This window comes from Ictidomys tridecemlineatus, chromosome 14, assembly GCF_052094955.1.
Source record: "Ictidomys tridecemlineatus isolate mIctTri1 chromosome 14, mIctTri1.hap1, whole genome shotgun sequence".
NCBI lineage: Eukaryota > Metazoa > Chordata > Mammalia > Rodentia > Sciuridae > Ictidomys > Ictidomys tridecemlineatus.
The window spans coordinates 22,035,833-22,060,460 of NC_135490.1; the positions used below are offsets into that span (position 1 = coordinate 22,035,833).

Below are 24,628 nucleotides of genomic sequence, written 5' to 3' on the forward strand. Positions count from 1 at the left end.
ATGAGAGAGGGAAAGGGAGAGAAATAGAGGTGGGGGTTGGGGAGGGGAGCGGGTATGCTTCATTCAACAGGAACAAAATATAAACTCCAGAGTCATTCCACCAATGAATGATCTCCTTCCTCCAGGCACACACTTCAGGCCAACAGTTACCAACCAGGTAACTCACATCAGTGGATTAATCCACTAATTAGTTTACAGCTCTCAAAATCTAATAATTTAACCTCTGAATGTTCTCGCAATGTTTCACACATGAGCTTTTGGGGAAAACCACCTCATATCTAAACCATAACACCCTGTTATCATATAAGGCACTATCTTACTATGCCACAGGTTTTTTTTTGTGTTTTTTTTTATTGGTTGTTCACAACATTACAAAGCTCTTGACATATCATATTTCATACATTAGATTGAAGTGGGTTATGAACTCCCAATTTTACCCCAAATGAAGATTGCAGAATCACGTCGGTTACACATCCACAATTTTACATAATGCCCTATTAGTAACTGTTGTATTCTGCTACCTTTCCTATCCCCTACAAAGCCACAGGTTTTTATCTCGGTGCTATAAAGAACCTGACCATGACTCACTATAGATATACTTTAGTCTCTAAAGAAGGTGCATCTGTATTATTTGGGTTGCAAGTACACTTATTTTGATTTCTGGAAATAACTTCTAAGAGAGAATAACATATATGTGGGAACAAAACCACATACCCACTACTAAGTGCAGATGACCAGTGTATTATGCCTCAGTCAAAATGCCTGGCATGTATCTACAGACCTACACACACTCCTGGAGAACCTGGCAGCTGCCCTTAATGATTAAGTCCCTCCTGACTTTGTAATAGGGGAAATGGCTCATATTGGTGTGCTTGGTCTAAAAGAGATGTCAGAGAAATACATGCGCATCAGATAAAAAACAAAACAAAACAACAGAATAGATTGTTCCACAAACTTTTTTGTTATTTCTAATGTCAACTGCTTGTTGGTTATACCTGTTTATAATATTCATCAATGTTTCATAGAGAGGAAAAAAAATCAGAATGAACTATTTCACAAATTGGTTTTTGATTTATGACAACAACCTCTGTGTTTCATGTCTGACTGTCAGATGAATCAGTGTTTCACATGGCGACAACCAACACTAGGTCTTCTCTGTTCTTCAGTGGAAGCCAAGAGCTGACATTCGCCCCCCCTTCCTTTATATCTTTGCCAGCATGAAAAGAATTCTTTCACAAATTTGGGATAAAGTGCTGAAAGTGGCCAGTACCTACCCGTGGGCCTTTATCTTGTGAAGACTTGAAAACTGTCCCAAATAAGAGAACTGTAGCAGCTGCCTGGGTCACCACCCCATTAAATAATCAGTGTCTGTGTTCCCTAAGATTTCATCCTAAGACATTGACAGCTGTGTAGCAATGGCAACAAAATAATGTTTCTACAGGTAAACGACAATGCCACTTTGGTAAATTGGAACCCATCTTTGATGTATGAGGCAGGATTCCATCGGGAAGTATATGACATATTTATTGCAGCAGCATTTATAAAGGCATGGCTTGACGGTGGAGGATCTGCTAAGATAGTTCAGACTCAGGGACTACACCACCCGAGAACTACAGAGGTGAGGAGAGGGGTTTGGGTGTAAAAGAGATTATTTTCCAGGGACTGTAACCTGGGGTAGAGGCAGTTAGTCTGGGGCCCACCTCCAGGGAGGGAGCCCAAGGACCATACTAACCTCACAACCCTCTTTTTATCTTTTTCTGGGTACTCACCATTGACTGAATCCAAATGAAAGCTACAGAACAAGGGAGCCTGCTGATAGGTCCAAAGGGATGTGTGCCCATGGCCTTAGGCAAAGCAGAGAAGCTAGAGGAGCCTGGATTTGCAGAGCAAATGGAAGACAAGCAGCAAGTGTTTGAATTTCTGTTCTAATCCTATCATGTGTGTGTGTGTGTGTGTGTGTGTGTGTGTGTATTTATATATATATATAAAATGAAAAGGTGTAAATTTCTTGTTTAAGTGGAATATAATTGGGATTTTTACTTTCATTGTGGTACATCCCTGAGGGGAAGAGCAAGCTCCTATCATTGGGAGACATTTTTGAATTTTTATTGATATTGAGGCGTATGAACAGATACCATTGGCAGAACTAGAAAAGACAGTCCTAAAATTCATATGAAAAAGACCTAGAACAGCCAAAGCAACTCTAAGCAAAAGGAGCCATGCTGGAGGTATCACAATATCCAATTTTAAATTATCCTACAGAACTATAGTAACAAAAAAGCACATTAACCAATGGAATCAAATAGAAAACACAGCAACAAATTCACACAGATAACAGTCATCTGATTCTTGACAAAAGTGCCAAAGACCTCTGTTGGTGCCGGGAGAAATGGATATCCATATGTAGGACCAAAGTAGATCCCTGTTTCTCACACTGCACAAAATTCAACACAAAATGGGTAGAAGATGTAAGAATCAGACCAGAAACTTTCCAACTGCTGGAAGAAAGCATAAGGTCAACATTCTGACAAAAAGACTCAGGAAACGACTTCCTCCATAGGACTCCTAAAACTCAAGGAGTAATACCAAGAATTACTAAATGGGATGACATCCAATTAAAAAGCTATCATGGGCCTTTATCCTGCAGATTCTTGGAAACTGTCACAAATAAGGAAACTATACAGCAAAGGAAACAACTAGGAGCATGAGGAGAAAACCTACAAAGTGAGGGTGCATGGATTGCTAGAGGATGATGACTTCAGTTCTTTTAGATAAACACGGGGGGGGGGGGAGGGGGAGGTATGTCTGGGTCACATGGTGGTTCCATGTCTACTCTTTTGAGGAAACCCCGTACTGATTTCCACAGTGGTTGTACTAATGTACGGTCATACCAGTAGTGTATAAGTGTTCCTTTCCATCCACATCCTTGCCAGCATTTATTTATATTCTTGAGGGCTGCCATTCTAAGTGGTGCAAGATGAAATTTCAGCGTAGTTTTAACTTGCATTTCCCTAATTGCTAAAGATGCTGACTTTTTTTTTTTAATATGCTTGTTGATGATTTGTATTCCTCTTTTGAGAACTGTCTGTTTAATTCATTTGCTCATTTATTGACTGAGTTATTTGTTGGTTTTGGTGGTAAGTTTTTGGAATTATTTATATAGTCTAGATATTTATCCTTTGTCAGAAAAGTAGTTGGCAAAGATTTTTTCCTATTCTGTAGGTGCCCCCACCCCCTGCTTTTTTTTTTTTTCTGTTGGAGCAGAGAAAAAAATCTGATTGAAATCATTTAAAGTCCTAAAGCAAGGATTAAGATTGAAATCATGATTTTGAAAGCCTGTGTTTTTGAAATTTCCCAAGCAGACTCTTTGAGGTCATCTTCTTCCAACTAATAGTTATGGTCTATCTGTGAAGCCTCAAGCAAGACAATGAGCCTATGGCACCATTTATTTTTACCAAAAGAATGGGGGCTTACCCCACAGGGAGGCCTTGCTGAAGGATGGTGCAGAGAAGCAAAGATTGTTTTAAAGAAATCTGGGGGATCTGTATACGGGGTAAAGTTGGGAGTTCATAACCCGCTTGAATCAAACTGTGAAATATGATGTATTAAGAACTGTGTAAGGTTTTGAACGACCAACAATAAAAAAAATAAATAAATTAAAAAAAAAAAAGAAAACCAAAAAAAAAAAAAAAAAAAAAAGAAATCTGGGGTAGTGTTGGAATAGCAAGTCTTTCAGTTTAGAAGCTTCCTTTGTAGGTGTGGCCAAGAAGTGACAGGGAAATTATAAAACCCAATGAATATAGACAATAGAAACAATCCAAAAGGTAGCTTGTATTCACATGATAAAATTAAAATTATCAATGCAAAAATATTTAGAAAGTATGCAATTTAATTTTTTTAACAGAAGACAGCTTTATAGGTTGCAGAGGAAAATTTTGGCTAAATGAACAGTTTAAAGTCTGGTGTTTTACAAAATATCAGACCTAGTCATGTTGGTTCACAGTGTTCAAGTGAAGTTTTTTTTTTTAAATATTTATTTTTTAGTTGTAGTTGAACATAATACTCCTATTTTATTTATTTATTTTTATGTGGTGCTGAGGATTGAGCCCAGGGCCTTGCCTGTGCTAGGCGAGTGCTCTACCACCGAGTCACAACCCCAGCCCCTTAAGTGAACTTGATTTTGGCTCTGAAAAACAGCTTACTTAATTAACATGGGGGTGGGGGGAGAGCTAAACCCTGGAATAAAATATTGAAAAAGGGATGTTTTAACAAAATCTTGGAGAAGGAGGACAGAAGTGCATATTATGAATTTTATTATTGTAAAATTAAAAAAATTGTTGATTTATTTGTATTTTGTTCAGGTCTCCTAGTGAGTTTGTGTGGAAATAAATGATAACGCCAGCATGGCATTAAGCTATCTGAGTGGCTTGCATCTAAATGACAACGGGATCTGTTGAAGAACAAGGAAATCTTCCTACTTGACAGGCTTTAGGGTTTTGTTGTGGCTCTTGTTGGATGTGTGGGTGCTGGTAGGAATTTCAATGACTATACCGATTTCTGGGCTTGACTTGATGGGCCCTGCTGGTCTGGAATTTGGGTGCTCTTTTCTTTTCCAACCGCTTCATGCTGTGGTACTGTGAGAAAGAGTGCCTGGTGTCCATGTTTTTTTCAGAAAAGAATATGAAGTCTTCCCAAGGGAGGCTGGATCTGACCTGTGATGAACTGGAAGCATGTGACAATGATATGGTCAGTATCTTGCCGGGTGGTTCTCTTTGGGACTTGTCTTGAGATGGATGAGACTTTCAGTTTCTTTCTTTCTTTCTTTCTTTTTTTTTAATAAAAATATTTTTTTATTGATTTTTTTTAATATATGACAGTGGAATACATTACAATTTACATTGCACATATAGAGCACAATTTTTCATATCTCTGGTTGTATATAAAGTATATTCACACCAATTTGTGTCTTCATACATGTACTTTGGATAATAATGATCATCACAATCCACCATCATTTATAATTCGATGCCCACTCCCTTCCCTCCCACCCCCTCTATCCTATCTAAGGTTTGTCTATTCCTACCATGCTCCCCCTCCCTACCCCAACATGAATCAGTGTCCATATATCAGAGAAAACATTCGTCGTTTGTTTTTACAAAAGTACAAAAACTTTTGAAGAATTTAAGCAAAAGCAAAAATGAATAGGAAAATAATGCATGGGTGTAAATAGTCCTATGTGGTTGCTACAAGTGAGCTACCAATCTAGCTCTAAGCTTCCAAGTGGCTAAAGCTTAGAAGGAATACAACTGCTGTCAATAGTTTCCAACTTGGTGAAGACATGAGGATATTTGAAAATGACTGGCTCCCACTTTAGACATTCTGGATTAACTATAACAGGGAAGAGGCCTCAACTGCACAGACAATACCACTGTAAAGTTTGGGAAATACTAGAATAACAATAAGATTTTCATTGTCCAGAAGCTAAAAAGAAACAATTGTTCAGGGATGCAGAGTTCTATGAAGTATTTTTTCTGAGGGTTTTTCTAAAAAAAGGCATCCTAAGTCAGGAAGTAGTATACTACTTTCTTTTTATTTTTTTATTGGTTGTTCAAAACATTACAAAGCTCTTGACATATCATATTTCATACTTTAGATTCAAGGGGGTTATGAACTCCCATTTTTACCCCAAATACAGATTGCAGAATCACATCGGTTACACATCCACATTTTTACATATTGCCATATTAGTGACTGTTGTATTCTGCTACCTTTCCTATCCTCTACTATCCCCCCTCCCCTCCCCTCCCATCTTCTCTCTCTACCCCATCTGTTGTAATTTAATTCTCTCCCTTGTTTTTTTCCCCTTTCCCCTCACAACTTTTATATGTAATTTTGTATAACAATGAGGGTCTCCTTCCATTTCCATGCAATTTCCCTTTTCTCTCCCTTTCCCTCCCACCTCATGTCTCTGTTTAATGTTAATCTTTTCCTCTTGCTCTTCTTCCCTGCTCTGTTCTTAGTTGCTCTCATTATATCAAAGAAGACATTTGGCATTTGTTTTTTAGGGATTGGCTAGCTTCACTTAGCATAATCTGCTCTAATGCCATTCATTTCCCTGCAAATTCCATGATTTTGTCATTTTTTTAGTGCTGCATGATACTTCATTGTGTATAAATGCCACATTTTTTTATCCATTCATCTATTGAAGGGCATCTGGGTTGGTTCCATAGTCTAGTTATTGTGAATTGTGCTGCTATGAACATCTATGTGGCAGTATCCCTGTAGTATATACTCTTTTAAGGTCTTCAGGGAATAGTCCGAGAAGGGCAATAGCTGGGTCAAATGGTGGTTCCATTCCCAGTTTTCCCAGGAATCTCCATACTGCTTTCCAAATTGGCAGCACCAATTTGCAGTCCCACCAGCAATGTACAAGTGTACCCTTTTCCCCACATCCTCGCCAGCACTTATTGTTGTTTGACTTCATAGTGGCTGCTAATCTTACTGGAGTGAGATGGTATCTTAGGGTGGCTTTGATTTGCATTTCTCTGACTGCTAGAGATGGTGAGCATTTTTTCATGTACTTGTTGATTGATTGTATGTCCTCCTCTGAGAAGTGTCTGTTCAGGTCCTTGGCCCATTTGTTGATTGGGTTATTTGTTATCTTATTGTTTAATTTGTTGGATTCGCTGCTCTGGCTGTTTGGAAACGTGTGGGGCGTTATAGCAGTAACTCACAGCTGCCCACATGGAGTAGTGTGGGATGGAAAATTGAGATGAGAGCTGGTAGGGAATGTCTTGCAAGACTGTGGAGCTTAGTGGAAGCAATTTGCTGCACACAGATAGAACAGGAGGAAGGGGACAATGATTGAATGAGGAGGTAGAAAAGAAATATGTGTGGGTAAGCGACCCAGAAAAATGAATTCCTGGTAGCAAAGGACACATGCATAGTAACTGACCTTAAAGTCTGTCTAACTCACTGAGACTGATCATGAATGTCTTTTTTGGTCACCTTTGCTATGGGGTTGCCATGCTCCCAAGTGCTAGTGTTAGTCAGCTTTTCATCTTTGTGACCAAAATGCCTGACAAGAACAACTTAGAGGTGCTAAAGTTTATTTTGGCTCATGGTCTGAGAGGTTCAGTCCAATGGTCAGCCTGCTTTATTGCTCTGGGCCCAAATGAGGCAGAACATCATGGCTGATATAGTGATAGGGCAGTCAGGAAGGAGAGAGGGGGGGGGATTTGGGTGGGGGCAGGAAGCAGCTGCAGCAAAAATGCATACTTCCAGGGCATTCCCCCAAAGACCTACCTCCAGACACAGCCCATGTAACTAGGGTTACCACCCAGTTGGTCCATTCAAACTATAAATCCACTGATTCGGTTACAGCTCTTGTACTCTAGTTATTTCCTCTCCTGCATTTACACCGGAGCTTTGGGGGACACTTCAGAACCAAGCCATAACAGCTGGTAAACTACTTAATGACAGCCCTCTTTTTTTTTAATGCCTATCCAAGTCATTTTCAGAGCTATCTGCTTGCCTTAGTTCCTGGAATGTCCTGAAGTATTTCATAATCATTTCTCGAATACATGAATACTTTTTAAGTATTTTACACGGCATTTGGCAATTGGGTTACATAGGTGGATAGAACCACATCACAGAGAAAAGAAGAGGTTAGACAGAAAAGTCTTACAAGAGTCATGGTACTTACTAGCTGGGTGGGTGGTGTACACCTGTAAACCCAGCAACAACAAAGGCTGAGGCAGGAGGATTGCAAGTTCAAAGCCAGCCTCAACAACTTAGCAAGGCCCTAAGCAACTCATGGAAATCCTGTCTCTAAATAAAATATAAAAAGGCTGGGGATGTGGCTCAGTGGTAAAGCACCCCTGGGTTCAATCCCTCACACACACACACACACACACACACACACACACACACACACACACAAGTCATGGTATAATGGAAAGGAGAGCAGAGAAGTACACAGGACACATGTATTTTTTTTTGCCTGGTTGTGACACTAATAGGCTTTGTGACTTTAGGTGATATAATTATTTTAATTCTCCTTTGGAAAGTCAGGGAGCTTTACTTGAAAAGAAATATTAAATATTTTATTTGAAAAATGAATATAAAAATAAATGTTAATAAAATTTAAAAAGCTGTTGAAATGATGCTTGATCTATTACTGAGTTGAAGGGTAGGAAGTCAAGTGGAGTTAGTTACATAAGGGACAAACTACTCTCTAAAAAGAGGCAATCAGTTGTTCACTGGAAAATGTTTCTTCTTTTCTTAATTCTTCTTTTTTTAGTTGTAGGTGGACACAATACTTTTATTTATTTTTGTGCGGTGCTGAGAATTGAACCCAGTGCCTCACAAATGTGAGAGGAGCATTCTACCCCCGAGCTAGAGCTACAGCCACAGCCCTGGAAAATGTTTCTTTTACATCAATTTTTCCCATGTTGAAATTGGTTCTGCTGGCATCATACCCCTGGGAGGCAGTGGGCACATGGGAAACATTGGAGTTTTTGGAGACAATCTTGGATTCTATACTTCAGACATGTTGAGGCCCACCAAGCGTGAGAAGAAAAGTGATTATTGGACTGATATGAGGGTGACCACTCTGGGGGAATGGGGGATGAATTTTAGCCACTTAGAATTAGTGCTCCCCCCAAGAGGCGTCTAAGGGATCTGGGTGTTTTTTTTTTGCAGAAAAAAGAGAAAAATCCATTATTTTGTACAATTAATATGCATTAATAATCATAATAAGAAAGAAAAAAATTTACAGCGCAGAAATATTTCCCACTAGATGGGGAAAAACACTCCAAGTTTGCACATTTAAATCTACTGAACATGAAATACAAGCTCAGTACCTTTTTTTGGGTAATGTTTTAAGATTTTTAGTAAATAAGAGAGCTCTCTTAAAAAAATGAAAAGAAAAAAAAAAGGAGTTATAGAAAACTGTGTTGTTACGACTGCATTAGTTGACAAGAATAACACATGACATTGATTGGGGGTTGGTTGCTAATGTTATACATCCCCAGATAAGAATTGCCATATAAAAGGTTTTCTCAGAGGTTATTAATTTTCTGGCATTAGGGAGCCTGCAGAAATCTGAGCATGAGGTCAGAACGATGCAGATATATGTGGTTTTATGCTGCATGGTTCCCTGGGCAAAAGAATTCTGTAACCTCATTTCAACTCTGTGTGTGAGCAAGTGACATTCCGAGTCTCTCTCAGACATGTGCCTGGGTCAATTATTTACATTCTTAAAGTTTCAGTTCCTTATACAGAATTTCTGTATAATAATGCCTGAATGGCAACTGTGCTGTAAGGATATGAGATCAGACTTGTGACATCTTTCATCCAGTGTTTAGCACATACAAGAAATTAAATAATTGGTAGATATGAATTTTGGTTGTGCAGAAAGCAATCCCCCTGCCAACAAAGTTTTTTTGTTTTCTTTTTTCTTTTCCTACCAGGAACTTCTCATCTTTTTAACTGCATTAATAATAGCACCACTGGAGAGGGGTATGTCAACTGGTCCTAGTTGAAGGAGGTGAAATTGACAGTACAGTGGCAACTCTGCCAGAAACATGGAGCAATGAAGTGGCAATTTGGTGTCCCCCATATTGTTATAATAATGTCACTGAAGGTGAGCTCAAGAAATAAAATTGAAGCTTATTTTATATAAATGTTTTACCGATTTTTTATTGTTCTTATTTCTTTTCGTGGTCAACTAGTTTGAAAAGATTATTTTGGTATTAGAAATGGTCTGGTCAAGTTGGGCGCCATGGCTCACACCTATAATCCTAGCAGGTCAGGAGGTTGAGCCAGGATGGTCATGAGTTCAAAACCAGTCTCAGCAAAAGCAAAGCACTAAGCAAATCAGTAAGACCCTGTCTCTAAATAAAATTAAAAAAAAATGGGGTTGAGGATGTGCTCCTGAGTTCAAACCCCTGTACTGCCCCCATACCCCCCTCCCCCCAAAAAAAAAGTCTGTTCAAGGGGAAAGAATCCCTTAGGGCAAAGGAATGTACACATTCTGGATTCTAACTAAGGTGTCTTTAGCAATCTTTTTCTTTTGAATTTAGTTTTCCCATGTCTACAAAGACTGAGAAGGCTATGACGTTGAGTGGAAAAATTAGTCTCTGAAGGCTTTAACTTCTAAGGCAGCAAGTCGTGTCTCTTTTGGGCACAAAGCGATGAGAACCTCCACAAGCCAAGCTCAGACTTTCTTGAGGTTCGGATGCAGGAGCATTTTCAGGCTTGAACACTAGGTGTCTCCCTCGCACTTGTTTTTAGCCCAGGGATTCAGCGATGGTGTTTGAGGCTCAGGCCTCGCGCTTGATTGATGGTTCTGAATCTTTCTCCCGCACTCACAGTACGTTTGTTTCACTCTCCTGCTAATAACGTGCTCTCTGCACGAACCTCATGCTCCTGCCTCCATTCTCTTGTTTATTGAGGAACAGAACTCCTTGATACTCTCCATTTCACTGCTTCCAAGGTCCCAACATTTTTGCTCTTCTTTTCTGCAGAGTGTCCTGCAATATACCATGCCTAGCTTTCTATCCAGAGTTACTCTTAACTCACTGGATCTGAAATAGCTTCTGAGAAGTGTGGTGAGTCATCGATTTGTTCACCGAACAAATAGTTCCTAGGTTTGTGTTTTGTGCACAACATAGATTCACGTTTTGATATGAAAGCTCAAAGTTTTGCTCCAGACGCATTTAAAGAATACTAGCTATAAAATGAAAATTCCCCAAGGTACTATAAAGGATCTATGTAATAAAGGATTTATAAGAGTGTGGAGAATGGTCAATTTTTTCTTAAAAAAATGTGTACTTTTTCCTTAGAAAAAGATGAATCCATTCTCTTGTGAATGCTTTGGGGAGGGAGGGGCTTATTTGGAGAGTTCTATTTGGGGAGGGAGGAGCTCACTGAGAAAGAGGGATAATAAGTGTTTGGGTGGTGCAGGAAGAAACTACCTGAAGAGAATGGAGAGTAGTAAAAAGGATTGGCTTGGCTGGGCACTGCCTGGATCCATACCCTCATGGAGTCTGATAGATAGTGATTAATTACCTGGAATGAACAGACCCTTACAGTGTGCAGACCCTGTAGCTCAGGGATGACCTAGTTACATGTCCCAGGTAAGCAGTCATTATCACTGGGCCTTGGGCTGGGGATGAAGCAAGTGTTCAGAGCAACACTTTTCCTATCATGTGTGAGGGTCTGAGTTTGAACCCTAGCCATGCAAAAAGAAGAAATAATAAATGTAGGCATTATTGTGTTTAGCTCCAAGTCGTCCACAGTTAACATCCACAACTAAGATGTGACTGAATACTCGTGTCAACATCACTCTGTCTATACCTGGAGATATTAGTCAATTATTCATCATCTAAGTGGGGAATCAGTGTAACATCCCATGTCTTGAGCAAGATACATTTTGGCTAACTTGTTCTTCCCTCTGCCAGGCCATAGGAACTAGCAAGCTCAAGTAAACACTGGACTTTAAATTTTTTTTGTTTTGTTTTTTTGTCATACAGTTCTGTAAATTTTATCAATGCTTTATAATTATATGTCATTGTGGATTTTATTGTTACATATTTGTATAGGCACCACCATGACCACTGCATTTCCAATGGCTGAGCATTAGCAGGAGCTTCTGTTTTGGGAGAAGCACCTGACCTAAGAGAGGCAGAGGTAGATGCCACAGTATTATAAAAGAAGCTGTGGTATTATAAAAGAAGGCCTACTTAAGGGGCAGAACAAGGACTATGGGTGATGGTGAAATGTCAGGAGGCAAAGTCATTGGCTGAAATATTTGCCTACTTGAGACAGTAGATGCAACCATGATTTTGTAGTTCCCTTCACTCTTAAGGAAAAGCTTAATTCTATTTTGATAAAATTTTAGACTTCTGCATATATATAAAAAAACCTAATTACTTTCTTTTCTTGAAAAGTCAATATCCTTTGAAAGTCCGTCATTGACATCATATGCTATCCCGTGGCTTTATCAATACACTTACCAAGGATTTGGATTTTTATAGGGAGGACAAACTCATCAGATTTGTAAGTGGTATGCAGTTAACAGGGTTGATTAAAAAACCCTAAATGAATCATAATATATTATTAGAGAGAATGAAACTCTAAAAGAAGTATAACTAGGATAAATATCAAGCACTATATGTAGTTGTTGCTTTATTATTATTGAGTCAATATTTAAAACATAACAAAACAAAAATAAGAAAACATCAGAATATAATAGTTCATAGTATAATATTTGGAGTTGTACATAACTAAAAAGTTAAGATAGATTTACCTTTGTGTTGTAGATCATGTCATGGAGATCATTAAAATAGATCTGCTGAGTCATGGAAAACTGTTCCATTTTTCCCTCTTTGGGAACTATACTTTGGAGGATCGTAGTCTCAAAGTCAGTTTTATATATTCTGGAAATTTCTGACCAGAGAAATTTCCATGAGTTGAATAAATTGAATAACTTTAATTTTCCATGGTTCCAATCAAGAACAGTATCTGCATGAATCAGCTTCATAATTCATGGGCCAAACCAAACCAAACGACCCTATCCATTTCATTGACTTTCTCTCCTTGTGAATCAAAATAAATTGAGCATTGAATTTGTCTTCAATAAAGTGCATTTTGGAAACCAAACCACCTGGAAGGGAAGCAATGAAACAGTTTTCCCTTCTGCAATATTTTCTTGAATTCACTAAATGATTTAGGGTTAGGCACAGGAATATATATATATTTTTTAAAAAATCTATGTATCTGAAAGATTTTTGAACTTTTGATTTGATACTTTAAAGATTCCCATGTATTTGAGAAACATGTCGATGTTAATGATATGATTCATCCCAGCAACTGACAGCACATTAGTTATTGGTTTTGCAGAAGTGGAGCTGGCTCATTTTTTTTTTTTTTTAAATTTTTTGGGGGCACATGGAAACATTCCTCTGGATGATAATGTAATTTTTCAAGTGTTGATCAAGATGAGAGATTCTACAGTGCTATCCTTAATTTCTTCACAGTCACTCTATGATACAAACAATTTTTTTCTCTTACACTTTCACAATTCTCTACTCTGGTGTCACGATTGCTGAACTTCTTCACGATCACCTAGCTCAGACACAGGCCCTGCTGTTCACAGTCTCTGAGGGATCGGTAGTGAGCTGCTAATGTACACTACCAAGTTGGGGGTGGCTCCCTAGTACTGGTGGGGCTGCAGACTGGCAGTAACAGAATCACTTATTGTAAGAATGACATTTCCTATAATAAAAAATTATAACACACAAAATAAAACCACACTAGTGTTCAGGAATAGGATTAGAGAGATCTAGCAGAAAAATGTGTGAAATCATCTTAGAGACAATAAGAAATCATACTCCTTGTTATGGGTTGAATATTGCAAGCCCCCTAAAGGCCACGAGTTATAGGCTTGGTTGTGAGTCTGTGGCACTGTGGGAAGATGGTAGCACTGGTACAGGGTGGGGCCTAGTGCAAGGTCAGTGGGAGCACGCCCTCCATGGGTTACGAGACCCCCTCTCCCTTCTCCTTTCTTTCCTTTTGCTCCTGGGCTCCCATGAGGTGAACAGACGTCTTCTGCTTTGGGCTCCCAGCCATGATGTTCTGCCTCACCACGGGGCCAAGTGACCATGGACTAAAACCTCTGAAATCCTGAACCAGAAGAAACCTCTCCCTCCTAGAAGCTGATTTTCTCAGATAACTTGTCACAGCGATGGAAGGCTAACTAACCTCTCAGTTAGCCTGAGCGGTTTCACCCAGCTGGGAAAATAATCAATGTGTCATGTAGTGCTAGTGGAAGTGGATTCCCACGAGGGAGTGGGCAGCCTCGTGGTGTGAGCTCATCAGGCCACACCTGGGAATCGCTTTCAGGTTTTAGCCCTGTGAGAAGCAATGGCAATAGTGAAATCATTAAAAGAATAGAGATTCTCTTGAGTGCAGAGGTTGGTGTACTATTCTCATATTTGGACTAGGAAAACCTTCAAGTTCTTGGGTAATTTACAGATGGCATTGCCTCTAAAGATTCAGCAGAAGGTCAGAGAACTGAAGGTAGAGATTCCTGAAGGCTTTGCTTGCGGAGGAGTCCCCAGCACAGAAAAATGACAGACACAGAGTAGTCATTCAATATGAACTGAATAAGCGACTACTGGATTTCTCGCTAATATGAAAAGTGGTGTTTGAGCTTCCAATTAACTAGAGCAATGAAGATGTGACCGTCCATTTAGGCTGATTTGTTTAGCAGTTTATGTGATCTCTTAATTGTGAACTTGTACATGTGTAAGGAGATGTGGATATACAAAAAACAAAAGAACAAACACAACAATGCTACATTTTTAATCTGAAACCAGAATTCTTTCAACTTACCTCAGCTGAGCAGCTTACCTAGCCATGATTTTTTTAATGCTACCACCGCCAGTGAGTAGATTGCAATACTTATCTCTCCAACCAAAATTTTGACTATTTGTGAAAGACAAAATTAGATGGAGCTAGAATCAATAAAGAATCCGACTAAGACACTATAGTACAAATGAAATGAATCATAGGAAATGAAATGACTTCTGACAAATGCCGAGATGAATGCTGTTGCACGAAACTTCGGCTTGTCATTTGAAATTGATATTGTAGGGAAACTAGTTGCAGCATGAACTTTAATATATAAATCTTCCATGGCACCGGTGTTCATTAATTTAATTTCTAAAGATGCTGGGCATTATGATATCAAGTATATTTCTGAGCACCTCTCACTCATTTACTGATTTCAGGCATCCAATTCTTTTTTTCCCCTGTAACTCACACAAATGAACTAAGAAGGAAGTTTATTTTAGAATTCTAGAGCTCTCATTTTTGCTTAAACAACTAATCATAGGCATTTTTAAAAATTATTTTGTACTCTTTTACTTTTTGTAGTAAAAAGGTGGAATTTGAAAATTCAAGACCGTATTTGAGAATACCACCAACACAATGAGATTATTCAACCTGATGCCTTTTGGTGAAATAAATAAATGCAGATGTTCCCCAGGCTTATGATGGAGTTATGTTTCAATAAGCCTATCATAAATTGAAATATCATATGCAAAGATTCTTTTAATACACCTAACTTACCAAATATCCCAACTTAGCAACACAGAAAACCACAAGAGTAATGGCTGTTTTCCTTCATGATCATGTAGCTGACTAGCACCTGTGACTTGCTGCTGCAACCTAGCACAACAAGGGACTATTATATCACATATCATTAGCATGGGAAGAGGTAAAATTGAAATTTGAAGCATGATTTCTACTTATTGCATAGTTTCTGCTCCATTGTAAAGTTGGAAAATTATAAGTTAAACCATCATAAGTTGAGGAGCCTCTGTGTTTGTCTGGGTGTCATGCAGATGTATAAAATAGTTTAATGGGCAGCAATCATTTGGTGACTTAAACTTTCACTCTTTGGAAGTGTGCAGAGTTGTAGAGTACACTAGTTGACATACCACCTGAAGAGGATAATGATACATGGAAATTTTTTTGAAGATCAGAATTTATTTAACAAGAAGTTTTATAATGCAAGAGATTAAAATGCATATGGATATTATAGATTCTTACAGCTATATTAAGGCATAATTGGCTAATACAATGGTGCATATTAAAGAGGTACAATGTGATATTTGATGTACATATACATTGTGAAGTAATCACCACAATAAACCTAATGAACACATCTATCATCCTTTGTTGTCATAAGAATACTTATGATTTACTTCCTTAGCAAATTTCAAATATGTAATGCATTAACTATATTTACCATGCTGTACATTATATCTCTAGAAATTATTAGTCTCATAATGGCAAATTTGAACACTTTGAACAAAATCTTCCAATTCCTAACCCCATCCCTAACCCTTGATAACCAGCATTCTACTGAGTTTTTAATATTTTAGATTTCACATGAAAATGAAATCATGCAATGTTTGTGTATGTCTGGCTTATTTCAATTAGTATAGTGTCATCTAGGTTTAAACATGTTATCATGAATGGCAGGGCTTCCTCTTTTTACAGGTTAATATTCCATTGAATGTATCAATATCACATTTTTAAATTTATCTATTGACAGATACTTATGTTGTTTTTCTATCATAACTTGCATTAATAATTTTTCAGAAAACATGGGAATACAGATATTATAGATATCTCTACAATGTAGTGACTTTATTTTCCTTAGGATATATAATCAGAAGTGGGATTTCTGGTTCATATGATAGTTCTATTTTTAATTTTTTGTGAAAGCTCATTATCATTTTCCATAATGGTAGTATCATTTTATATTCTAACAAACAATGCATATGGATTCCCTTTTCAACACATCCTTGCCAAAAAAATAGTTTTCTTTTGACTTTTTGATAATAACCATCATAATAGGAATGAGTTAATATCTCAGTATGGTTTTTATTTGCATGTCTCTGATGGTTATCATTATATAAAGACCTTTTTTGTCTTTGTGTTTTTATATAGCATTTGACCTAAAATCTGCATTTCTGATATAATTATAGTTACCCCTGATGTCTTTGGTTTTCATTTGCATGGGATATCCTTTTCCATCCCTTTATCTTCAGTTTATGTGTGTCATTAGAGTTGAGGTATGTCTCTTGTAGACAGCATACATTTTTGCCTCATTTGTATGTTTTAAAATTCATTCTGTAATGCTATGTCCTTTGGTTGGAGAATTTGATCCATTTACATTTAAAGTAATTATTTATAGTTAAGAATTACTACTATCATGTTTTGTGTTATGATAGTAGTAATTCTCAACTATATCACTATGACTAAAATATCTGACAAGAACAACTTAGGGAAGGGAACATTTATTTTGGCTTATGGTTTTAGAGATTTAGTTTATGGTTGGTTGACTCCATTGCTCAGGGCCCAAGACATAGCACAACATCATGGTGAAGAGTGTGGCAGAGGGAAGCTGCTCACTTCATGACAGCCAGGAAGAGGGTGGGAGAGAGGAAGAGATGGAGAGGAAGAAGGGGAGAGGGGGAGAGGGAGGGAGGGTGAGGGAGAGAGAGAGAGAGGAAGAGATGGAGAGGAAGAAGGGGAGAGGGGGAGAGGGAGGGAGGGTGAGGGTGGGGGGGGGAGAGAGAGAGAGAGAGAGAGAGAGAGAGAGAGAGAGAGAGAGAGAGAGATTGGGAGAGGTGCAGGCAAGAAGGGGCCACAGGGAAGATGCACCCTTCTAGGGTATACTCCAGTGACCCACTTCCTTCAGCCATGCCTCACCTGCATACAGTTACCATCCAGTTAGTCCATTCCAAGTAGGATGAACTGATCAGGTGAAAGCTTTCATGATTCAATCATTTTATCTCCAAACATCCTGCATTAATGCAGGAGTTTTGGGAACACTTCATATCCAAACCATAATGTGCTCTTAATGTTTTTCTTTCTTTTTTAAGTACACTATTTGTTTCTTTCTTTTCCCCCCTTTTTTTTCTTTGTAATTTAATGATTTTTCTATAGTGGTATGCTTTGACTCCTTTATATTTATCTTTGACTCCTTTAAATACAATATTTACTATACGTGTCTGTTTTGTGGTTAGCATGAGGTTTGCATAAAACATCTTACAGATAGACAAGTTTATTTTAAGCTGCTAGCTTAAACTACATACAAAAGCTCTTTACTTTTTTAACTTCCCTTATTTTTACATTTTAATGTCACCTCTTATTATTTGTGTATCCATTAACATGTGCTTGTATCTATGGTTGTTTTTAATGCTTTTGTCTTTTAACCTTTGTAGTAGAGTTATAAGTGATTTACACACCATAATTATAGGATTGGAGTACTTGAATTGGAAAGTGTACTTATTTTTACCAGTGATTTTATAATTTGATGTTTTCATAATACTAATAGTAGCCTTTCATTTCAGTTTGAAGAATTCCCTTTAACATAGTTTCATAAAGCAGGTCTAGTGGTAATGAATTCCCTCAGTTTTTGTTTTTCTGGGGAAGACTTTATAGTTCCTTCATTCCCAAAGGATAGCTTTGTTGGGTAATGTAAGCTTGGGTGGCATTTTTCTCCTTTAGTGCTTTAAATATATCATTTCTGTCTTTTTCCCCTGTAAGTTTTCAGCTGAGAAATCTGCTGATTGTCTAATGATAGTTTCCCTGTGCATGAGAATCTTCTTTTCTATTATTATTATCAAGATTCTCTCTTTGTCTTTGCTTTTTTTTTTCAGTTGATTATCAGGTCTTGGTGGGGTCTTCTTTGGGTAGAATCTGGCTGGAGACTTTTGAGTCCCATGTATTAAATGTTTATACCCTTTATCAGATTTTAGAAGGTTTCAGCCATTATCTCTTTAAATAAGCTTTCTTCCTTTTCTCTCTTCTCTTTTCTAGACTCATCCTATAGGCTTTCTTTATTCTTTTTCATTTGTTTTTATTTTTTTTCTTTTATGATTAGGTATTTTTGAATAACCTCTCTTTGATTTCACAGTCTTTCTTCTGCTTTACCAAGTCAGTAGTTGATGCTCTCTATGGCATTTTTCATTTAATTCATTGTATTCTCCAGCTCCAGAATCTCTGTTCAGTTTTTATGATTTTAATCTCTCTGTTAAACTTCTGATTTTGTTCATGTATTATATTGTTATGGTTTGAGTATGAGGTGTCCTCCAAAAGCTAATGTGTGAGACAATGGAAGAATGTTCAGAGAAGAAATGATTTAGTTACAAGAACTGTAATCCAATCAGCTAATTAATCACCTGATGGGATTAATTGAGTGATAACTGGAGAAAGGTAGGGTGTGGCTGGAGGAGGTGGGGCATTGGGGGTCTGGCTTTGGGGGTATATATTTATATCTGGCAAGTGGAGTCTTTCTGCTTCCTGAACATCATGTGAGCTGCTTCCTGCTGCCACACTCTTCTACCATGATGTCCTGCCTCACCTTGAGCCCCAAAGAATGGAGCCTGCTGTATGTAGACTGAGACCTCTGAAACTGTGAATCCCCCAGAAAGCTCTTCCTCCTCTGTGGTTGTTCTGGTCAGGTCTTTAAGTCAGAGTGGTGAAAAAGCTGACTAAAACATATATCTCATGTGTTATATTTATCATATTGTTTGGTTGTCTTCTGTGCTTCTGAGCTTTCTTAAAACAATTATTTTGAATTTTTTGCAGGCAATTTGTAGATTTTTATTTCTCTAGGTTGGTTGCTGAAAAATTATGATGCTCCGTTGGTGGCATTGTTTCCTGTTTTTTTCATATTTTCTGTTACCCTGTGTTCAGGTTTGTGTATTTCTTTTCTGGATTAGTTACTGCTTCTAGAATATATGGAATGGTTTTGGTGGATAAAAACATTAATCTATGGGTGTGTGTGGGTCCTGGTGATGAGGGGTGCCAGGGCTCTGACACCAGGAAAGTGCAATGGTGTTTGCTTCTGGAAGCTCTTCCAGCTGAGGCCAGTTATTATAGAATAATAATGAGTCCTAGAAAGCTAAGACTATGGATGTTCATGGTAGCAGTGGGGAATGTTGGGGTTTTCAGTAGTGTAATCTACTGGAATTCTCCTGATTTTTTTCTCCTACATGAGGCAATAATTTTTGGTTCTTGTTCTGATTTGTGGATGCTGTTGCTGTGGTAGTAGCATTAGTGTCTGATGTAGGACAACAGTGGAACAGCCTTGGAGCTGATCCCTAAAGCTTGGACACATGGAGAGTGACAGCAGTGCTGGAGACCAGGAAGTGGACTAGCTCACTATGGTTGTGTAGTCATTGTTTGGCACCTGGACTCATGTAGAGAGACCATTGGTCCAGGATGGTGCCAAGAATGGACAGTCACAGTGCAGCCATGGAACTGGGGTGTGGAGTGTGGGCAGTGAGGAATGACAACAGCTCTGTGGTCTGTCTGGGGAGTGGATTAGTACCATGAGACAGTGACCCATATATCTGAGTTGCTGATGCTCAAGAATGGCTGCCATCTATTTTTTAAAAAATCAATTAACCCATGTAAGAAATCAACATTATTAGTTGATGAATAAACAAAGCCTACAGTCATTCTTATAAGTGAATTCATAAATGCTTTTTGGATATGACATGAACATTTTATAGTGAACTGAGGCTTTGTAATATAAGGAGGAGCTGTTTTGATTTGGTGTGGAAAGAGTGTGAAGAATTTAGCACCTAGAAAGAGAGGGGTTTTAAATGGAGAAACTTTGAATTGGGCAAAGGGGAGGGAAGGGAGAGGATGGGGCATGGGAGTAGGAAAGATGGTGGAATGAGATGGACAGCATTACCCTAGGTACATGTATGATTGCATGAATGGTGTGACTCTACTTCATGCACAACCACAGAAGTGAAAAATTGTGCTCCATTTGTGTACTATGAATCAAAGTGCATTCTGCTGTCATGTGTAACTAATTAGACCAAACAGATAAATAAATAAAATTTTTTAAAAAAGGAAGAAAGAGAGGGATTTTAAATCCATATTCTTTCTGAAGCTACTCTTTGGAGATTAAACTAAAAAAAAAATGAGTTGACTGAGTTTACATGTCCAAAGACCAGGGAATCATTTGGGATAAGGCCTTCTCCATCAACTTTAAATTCAATGATAGGCCCAGAAATTCAGAAAATATTCAGATTGTCTGAGAGTTTATGCTGAGGCAAGCATGCCTACAGAAGCACTCTTCTGTAATACCCTCTCTGGTAGCATGACAATCTGAAGTGCCCATTTACCCGCTCTTGAAGCTTCCATCTGACATACTTATGAATATAAAAGAAGGGGAAGGATAAAGTCTCTGGACTGGAAATTTTAAACTGATGCAAAATTCACATTGTTCTTTTGCCACTTGCTAAGTCTTCTACCTAAATTGTCATCATCCCTCTTTTAGTGCATATCAAACTATTTTTATATTTTATCTCCAGACACCTAGAAATAGTACCACTCAACTATATACATAATGTATGATATGCCTGAGTTTTTCATGGCTTTTTGCAGTCACTTATTTCTTTTTCCAGACTCATTTTTACAATTACTTCCCTGTCCACTTCTTTTCACATAGGCCAGGCATGTGGATTAAGGATGTTTGATGAGGCCCGTGAAGGCCTGACCTCACTTGGTCCTGGGCTCCTTATTCCAGGATGCCAACAGGGCTTGAGGCCAGCAAGGGAGTGGCTGCCAGCTCAGTGGGTTGGCACTCTGCTCCAATGTCTTTACAGCAAGGGCTTTTGCAGTTGAACCATGATCCTAGAACACTCTACAGAGAGTCTTTTATACTCCCTGAACAGAGTCAGGTTTCTTGTTGCTCTTTAAATTGATTCATAGCATTGATTTTTCAATAAATAGACATAATTCCCTCTTGTAGTAGAAATGTTGGAAAATGCAGACAAATAAGTAAAATAAAATAAAAATAAGTAAAATTAAAAAAATGACTACATGGAAATAAACATTGTTAATATTTTGATGTTTCCTTCAAAATTTATCTCTGGAAAAAGTTTCTTTCCTAAATTATATTGTATCACACATGGTTTAGAATTTATGCAAACCTCTTCCCACTTAATGTTATACTGTGAACATTTTTTAATGTCATTAAATAACCCTTGAAACTATAAATTCTTACTGTTTGCAAAATGCTTAGCTATATATATATATGTTATAATCTATAGGACGATTTTACCATGGTTGGGTATTTTAGTCATTATCAATATTGACTATTTCACATAGCTAGGACATGCTCTGCTCTGCATACAAATCATGTGCATCTCTGAATTTTTAATATTTTATTATGAAAGAAATCAAAGATATATAAGAGTAGAATTAGTAAAATGAATCTCTATCCCCATTTCCCAGCTCATCAATTGTAAACTCATGGCTCATTCTACACATTCAGCTACACATTCTATGCTTCATGCTATTGTGAGGTAAAGTTCCAGACATCATTCACATACCAGGATATATCTGTAAAAATCAAGGATCTTTTAAGAATCATAGATACTTTCCCATTATCTTACCCAAAAATATTAGCTACAATTCCTGAATTTCCTACTCTTTTTAGGAGGTGGATTTTTAAAATAGATGTTCACTTCCTCAACAATGTGACTCTTGATAAAAATCACTCTTTAGAGAAGTTTTAAATTTGTGCTTCAACAGTGGTATTTAGGAATTTCGAGTGCCTGGCATCTTGACTCTCATTGGGCTATTATGTGGTATACTATTGAGCAAGTTGAAAGGTTAATAACAGGGAGACAATGGAGGGAACTGGTTTAAGCATTCATTCTCTGGAGCAGACTGTGTGGGCGTGGGTCTGTGACTTACAAGTATTATATCTGAGATTATATAGTCTTATCTGCAGTTGTGGCAATTACCTTTAGGTTGACATGCATTTTATAAGTGAAGCACTAATTTTACCTTATTTTTTCTTTGTTTTGATTCTGTCTGCTTTAAAAAGTTTACATGGGAATTAAGTTAGAGGGGCATTAGTTGCTAAGAAAGGAAAAACACAATATGACAATTTGACAATTCATTAAAGTTGTGCCCGAATTTTGCTTATTGTAACCAGTGTTGTAATTAACACATTTTATGAACAGGACTCTTTTTTTTTTTTTTGGTTACCAGGTACTTAACCACTGAGCAATATCCTCAGCCCTTTTCATTTTTGCTTTTGACACAGGGTCTTGCCAAATTGCTGAGGGCCTCACTTTATTCTATTTTGACTATTCTTATCATTTTGTGTAGGTAGGATTATAAAATCAAAGAACATGTTACTTTTTGGGAGGAGTGTGGGATTTCTTCATAGCTACTTTTGACCTGTTTTCTAGTATGTTTATATATCAATTGGAGCTGCCAAAGCAGGTATGAGTGAGCTTACCAATTTCACTTTGCCTTTGGAAGTATTGGTTTTAATTTGGAAAATAATTATCTTTTTTTTTCTATGAAGGCCTATCATGATTCTCCAAATTGATTATTAGCAGAATGAAATATTTTCCTTTTATATGTTCATTCTTTTATTTCATCTTGCCTTCTGGGAAAGAATAACTGAAAAGTAAGAGAAATCCAAGTTAAAAATAGAATGGGAGAAGAGATCAAATAGAAATTCTCAAAAATGACAAATTGTGCTTTGAGTAGTATTAGTGGTGAATTAATTTGGAAGCTCTGAGAAAAGTTATGTGATGTGTGATAGTAAATGTGGTTCCCACCTTGGTAGGATTCACTCTCTTGTAGGGTTCACTCTTTTAAGAATAACAGGCAGGAGTGCTTAATAAAGGAAGAGGAGGTGAATACAGAGAAAGGAACTGAGAGGGTCATTTAAGACATCTTGGTCTCACTTCCCTTGCTTCTGATTGAATTCTTACACATCATCTCTGGACCCTTAGAGAAAGAAGCCTCTGACATCTTTACTTTCATCTCTTCACATACAACCCATTTCCTCTAAGCTGAGTCTAGGAGATATTTCTAAAACATGAGTATGTACATTGTTTGATCTGTCTGCCCACTTGGGGCTTTAGAACCTGTGGACCACATCTGATGAGGAAATTTGTCAGCCAACACAGGACTTCCAAAATTTATGCAGCCACGTGTCTGTGGATTGATGGTCAGCTATAAACTATCTTCTCCCTAGGATTTACAGCTCACAGGAGATCTTGGGGTCAAGGCCACCCAGTTATTTCTTAGAATGGCAGTTTATTGCCTTGACAGATATTTTAACAACTATTTCGTGCCATAAATCTTTTGATAAGAAAGGTCCTACCTGTTTTACTACCTGAACATGGTTCAGAAATTGCAGAGTATGAAAAGGTAGTAGGTAGTATTTGTCAACAATTTTAATGTTCTGTTTTCAGTAACCTGAGTAATTTACTGGCAGTGCATTCCGTGTTTAGTATCACTGTTGGAGCTTGAGAATTTTAGAAAAATAAAATCTATCCTTGTTGGAAGAACAAAGGATACATTAAATCAAATCATAGTCTATTCATAGTGTAAGGTCATTCAATAATGATAAAAATAAAAACAATCATAATAACCAACTCTGAGTGCTTTCTATATGCCACAAATTACGCCAAATACTTTATATTAATTATTATTATTTTTTAAATTTATTTATTTTTATGTGGTACTGAGGATCAAACCCAGTGCCTCACATGTGCGAGGCGGGTTGCTCTACCACTGAGCTATAGCCCCAGCCCAATATATTAATTATTTTAACTTTCAAATTGAATTTTTACTGCTACTCTATGAGGTATATAATTAAAGGTCACATGTGAATTATAGATTTAGATGCACCTGGCCACTAAATAATGTAAGTCCATAGGAGGGAGAAATCATTTCCAGAATTGTTAGAGATTTCAAGATGGGATAGAATTTGAACTATGTTTGAAGGCTGAGTAATGATTGGGAAGGCTAATGTGAGAGGGAAGCTGTTTAGATGAGAAACGCCTTTGAGCAAATTTCTAGAGGCCAGGAGCTAAATGAAAGTCAGAGGAGAGTGTTGAAGAACTATAGAACATTTTCAAAAGATCAAAAAGAAAATCCATGATGTTAAATAGGCTGAGAATGAAACACATGTGTGTAACTACAAGGCCTATGCAATGAATTCTCACTTTTTCACTTGAGTTTGGAAGAATGAAACGCTAGATTCTGA

General features: G+C 37.6%; 1 protein-coding gene across 9 annotated transcripts in view; it reads left to right on the forward strand.

Moving 5' to 3' along the window:
• Positions 1-24,628, forward strand: part of LOC144370309 (uncharacterized) — a 116,292-nt gene that overhangs the window by 71,572 nt on the left and 20,092 nt on the right. The window contains exons 1-4 of one of the 9 annotated variants that reach the window (XR_013430279.1): positions 838-1,618; positions 1,793-1,908; positions 4,673-4,746; positions 9,474-9,646. The gene's annotated coding sequence lies outside the window, so the exon portion shown is untranslated. Of the gene's footprint in view, positions 1-837; positions 1,619-1,792; positions 1,909-4,672; positions 4,747-9,473; positions 9,647-24,628 lie in introns of those variants that run through there. The other 8 variants (XR_013430277.1, XR_013430280.1, XR_013430276.1 and 5 more) reach the window with 8 other exon arrangements.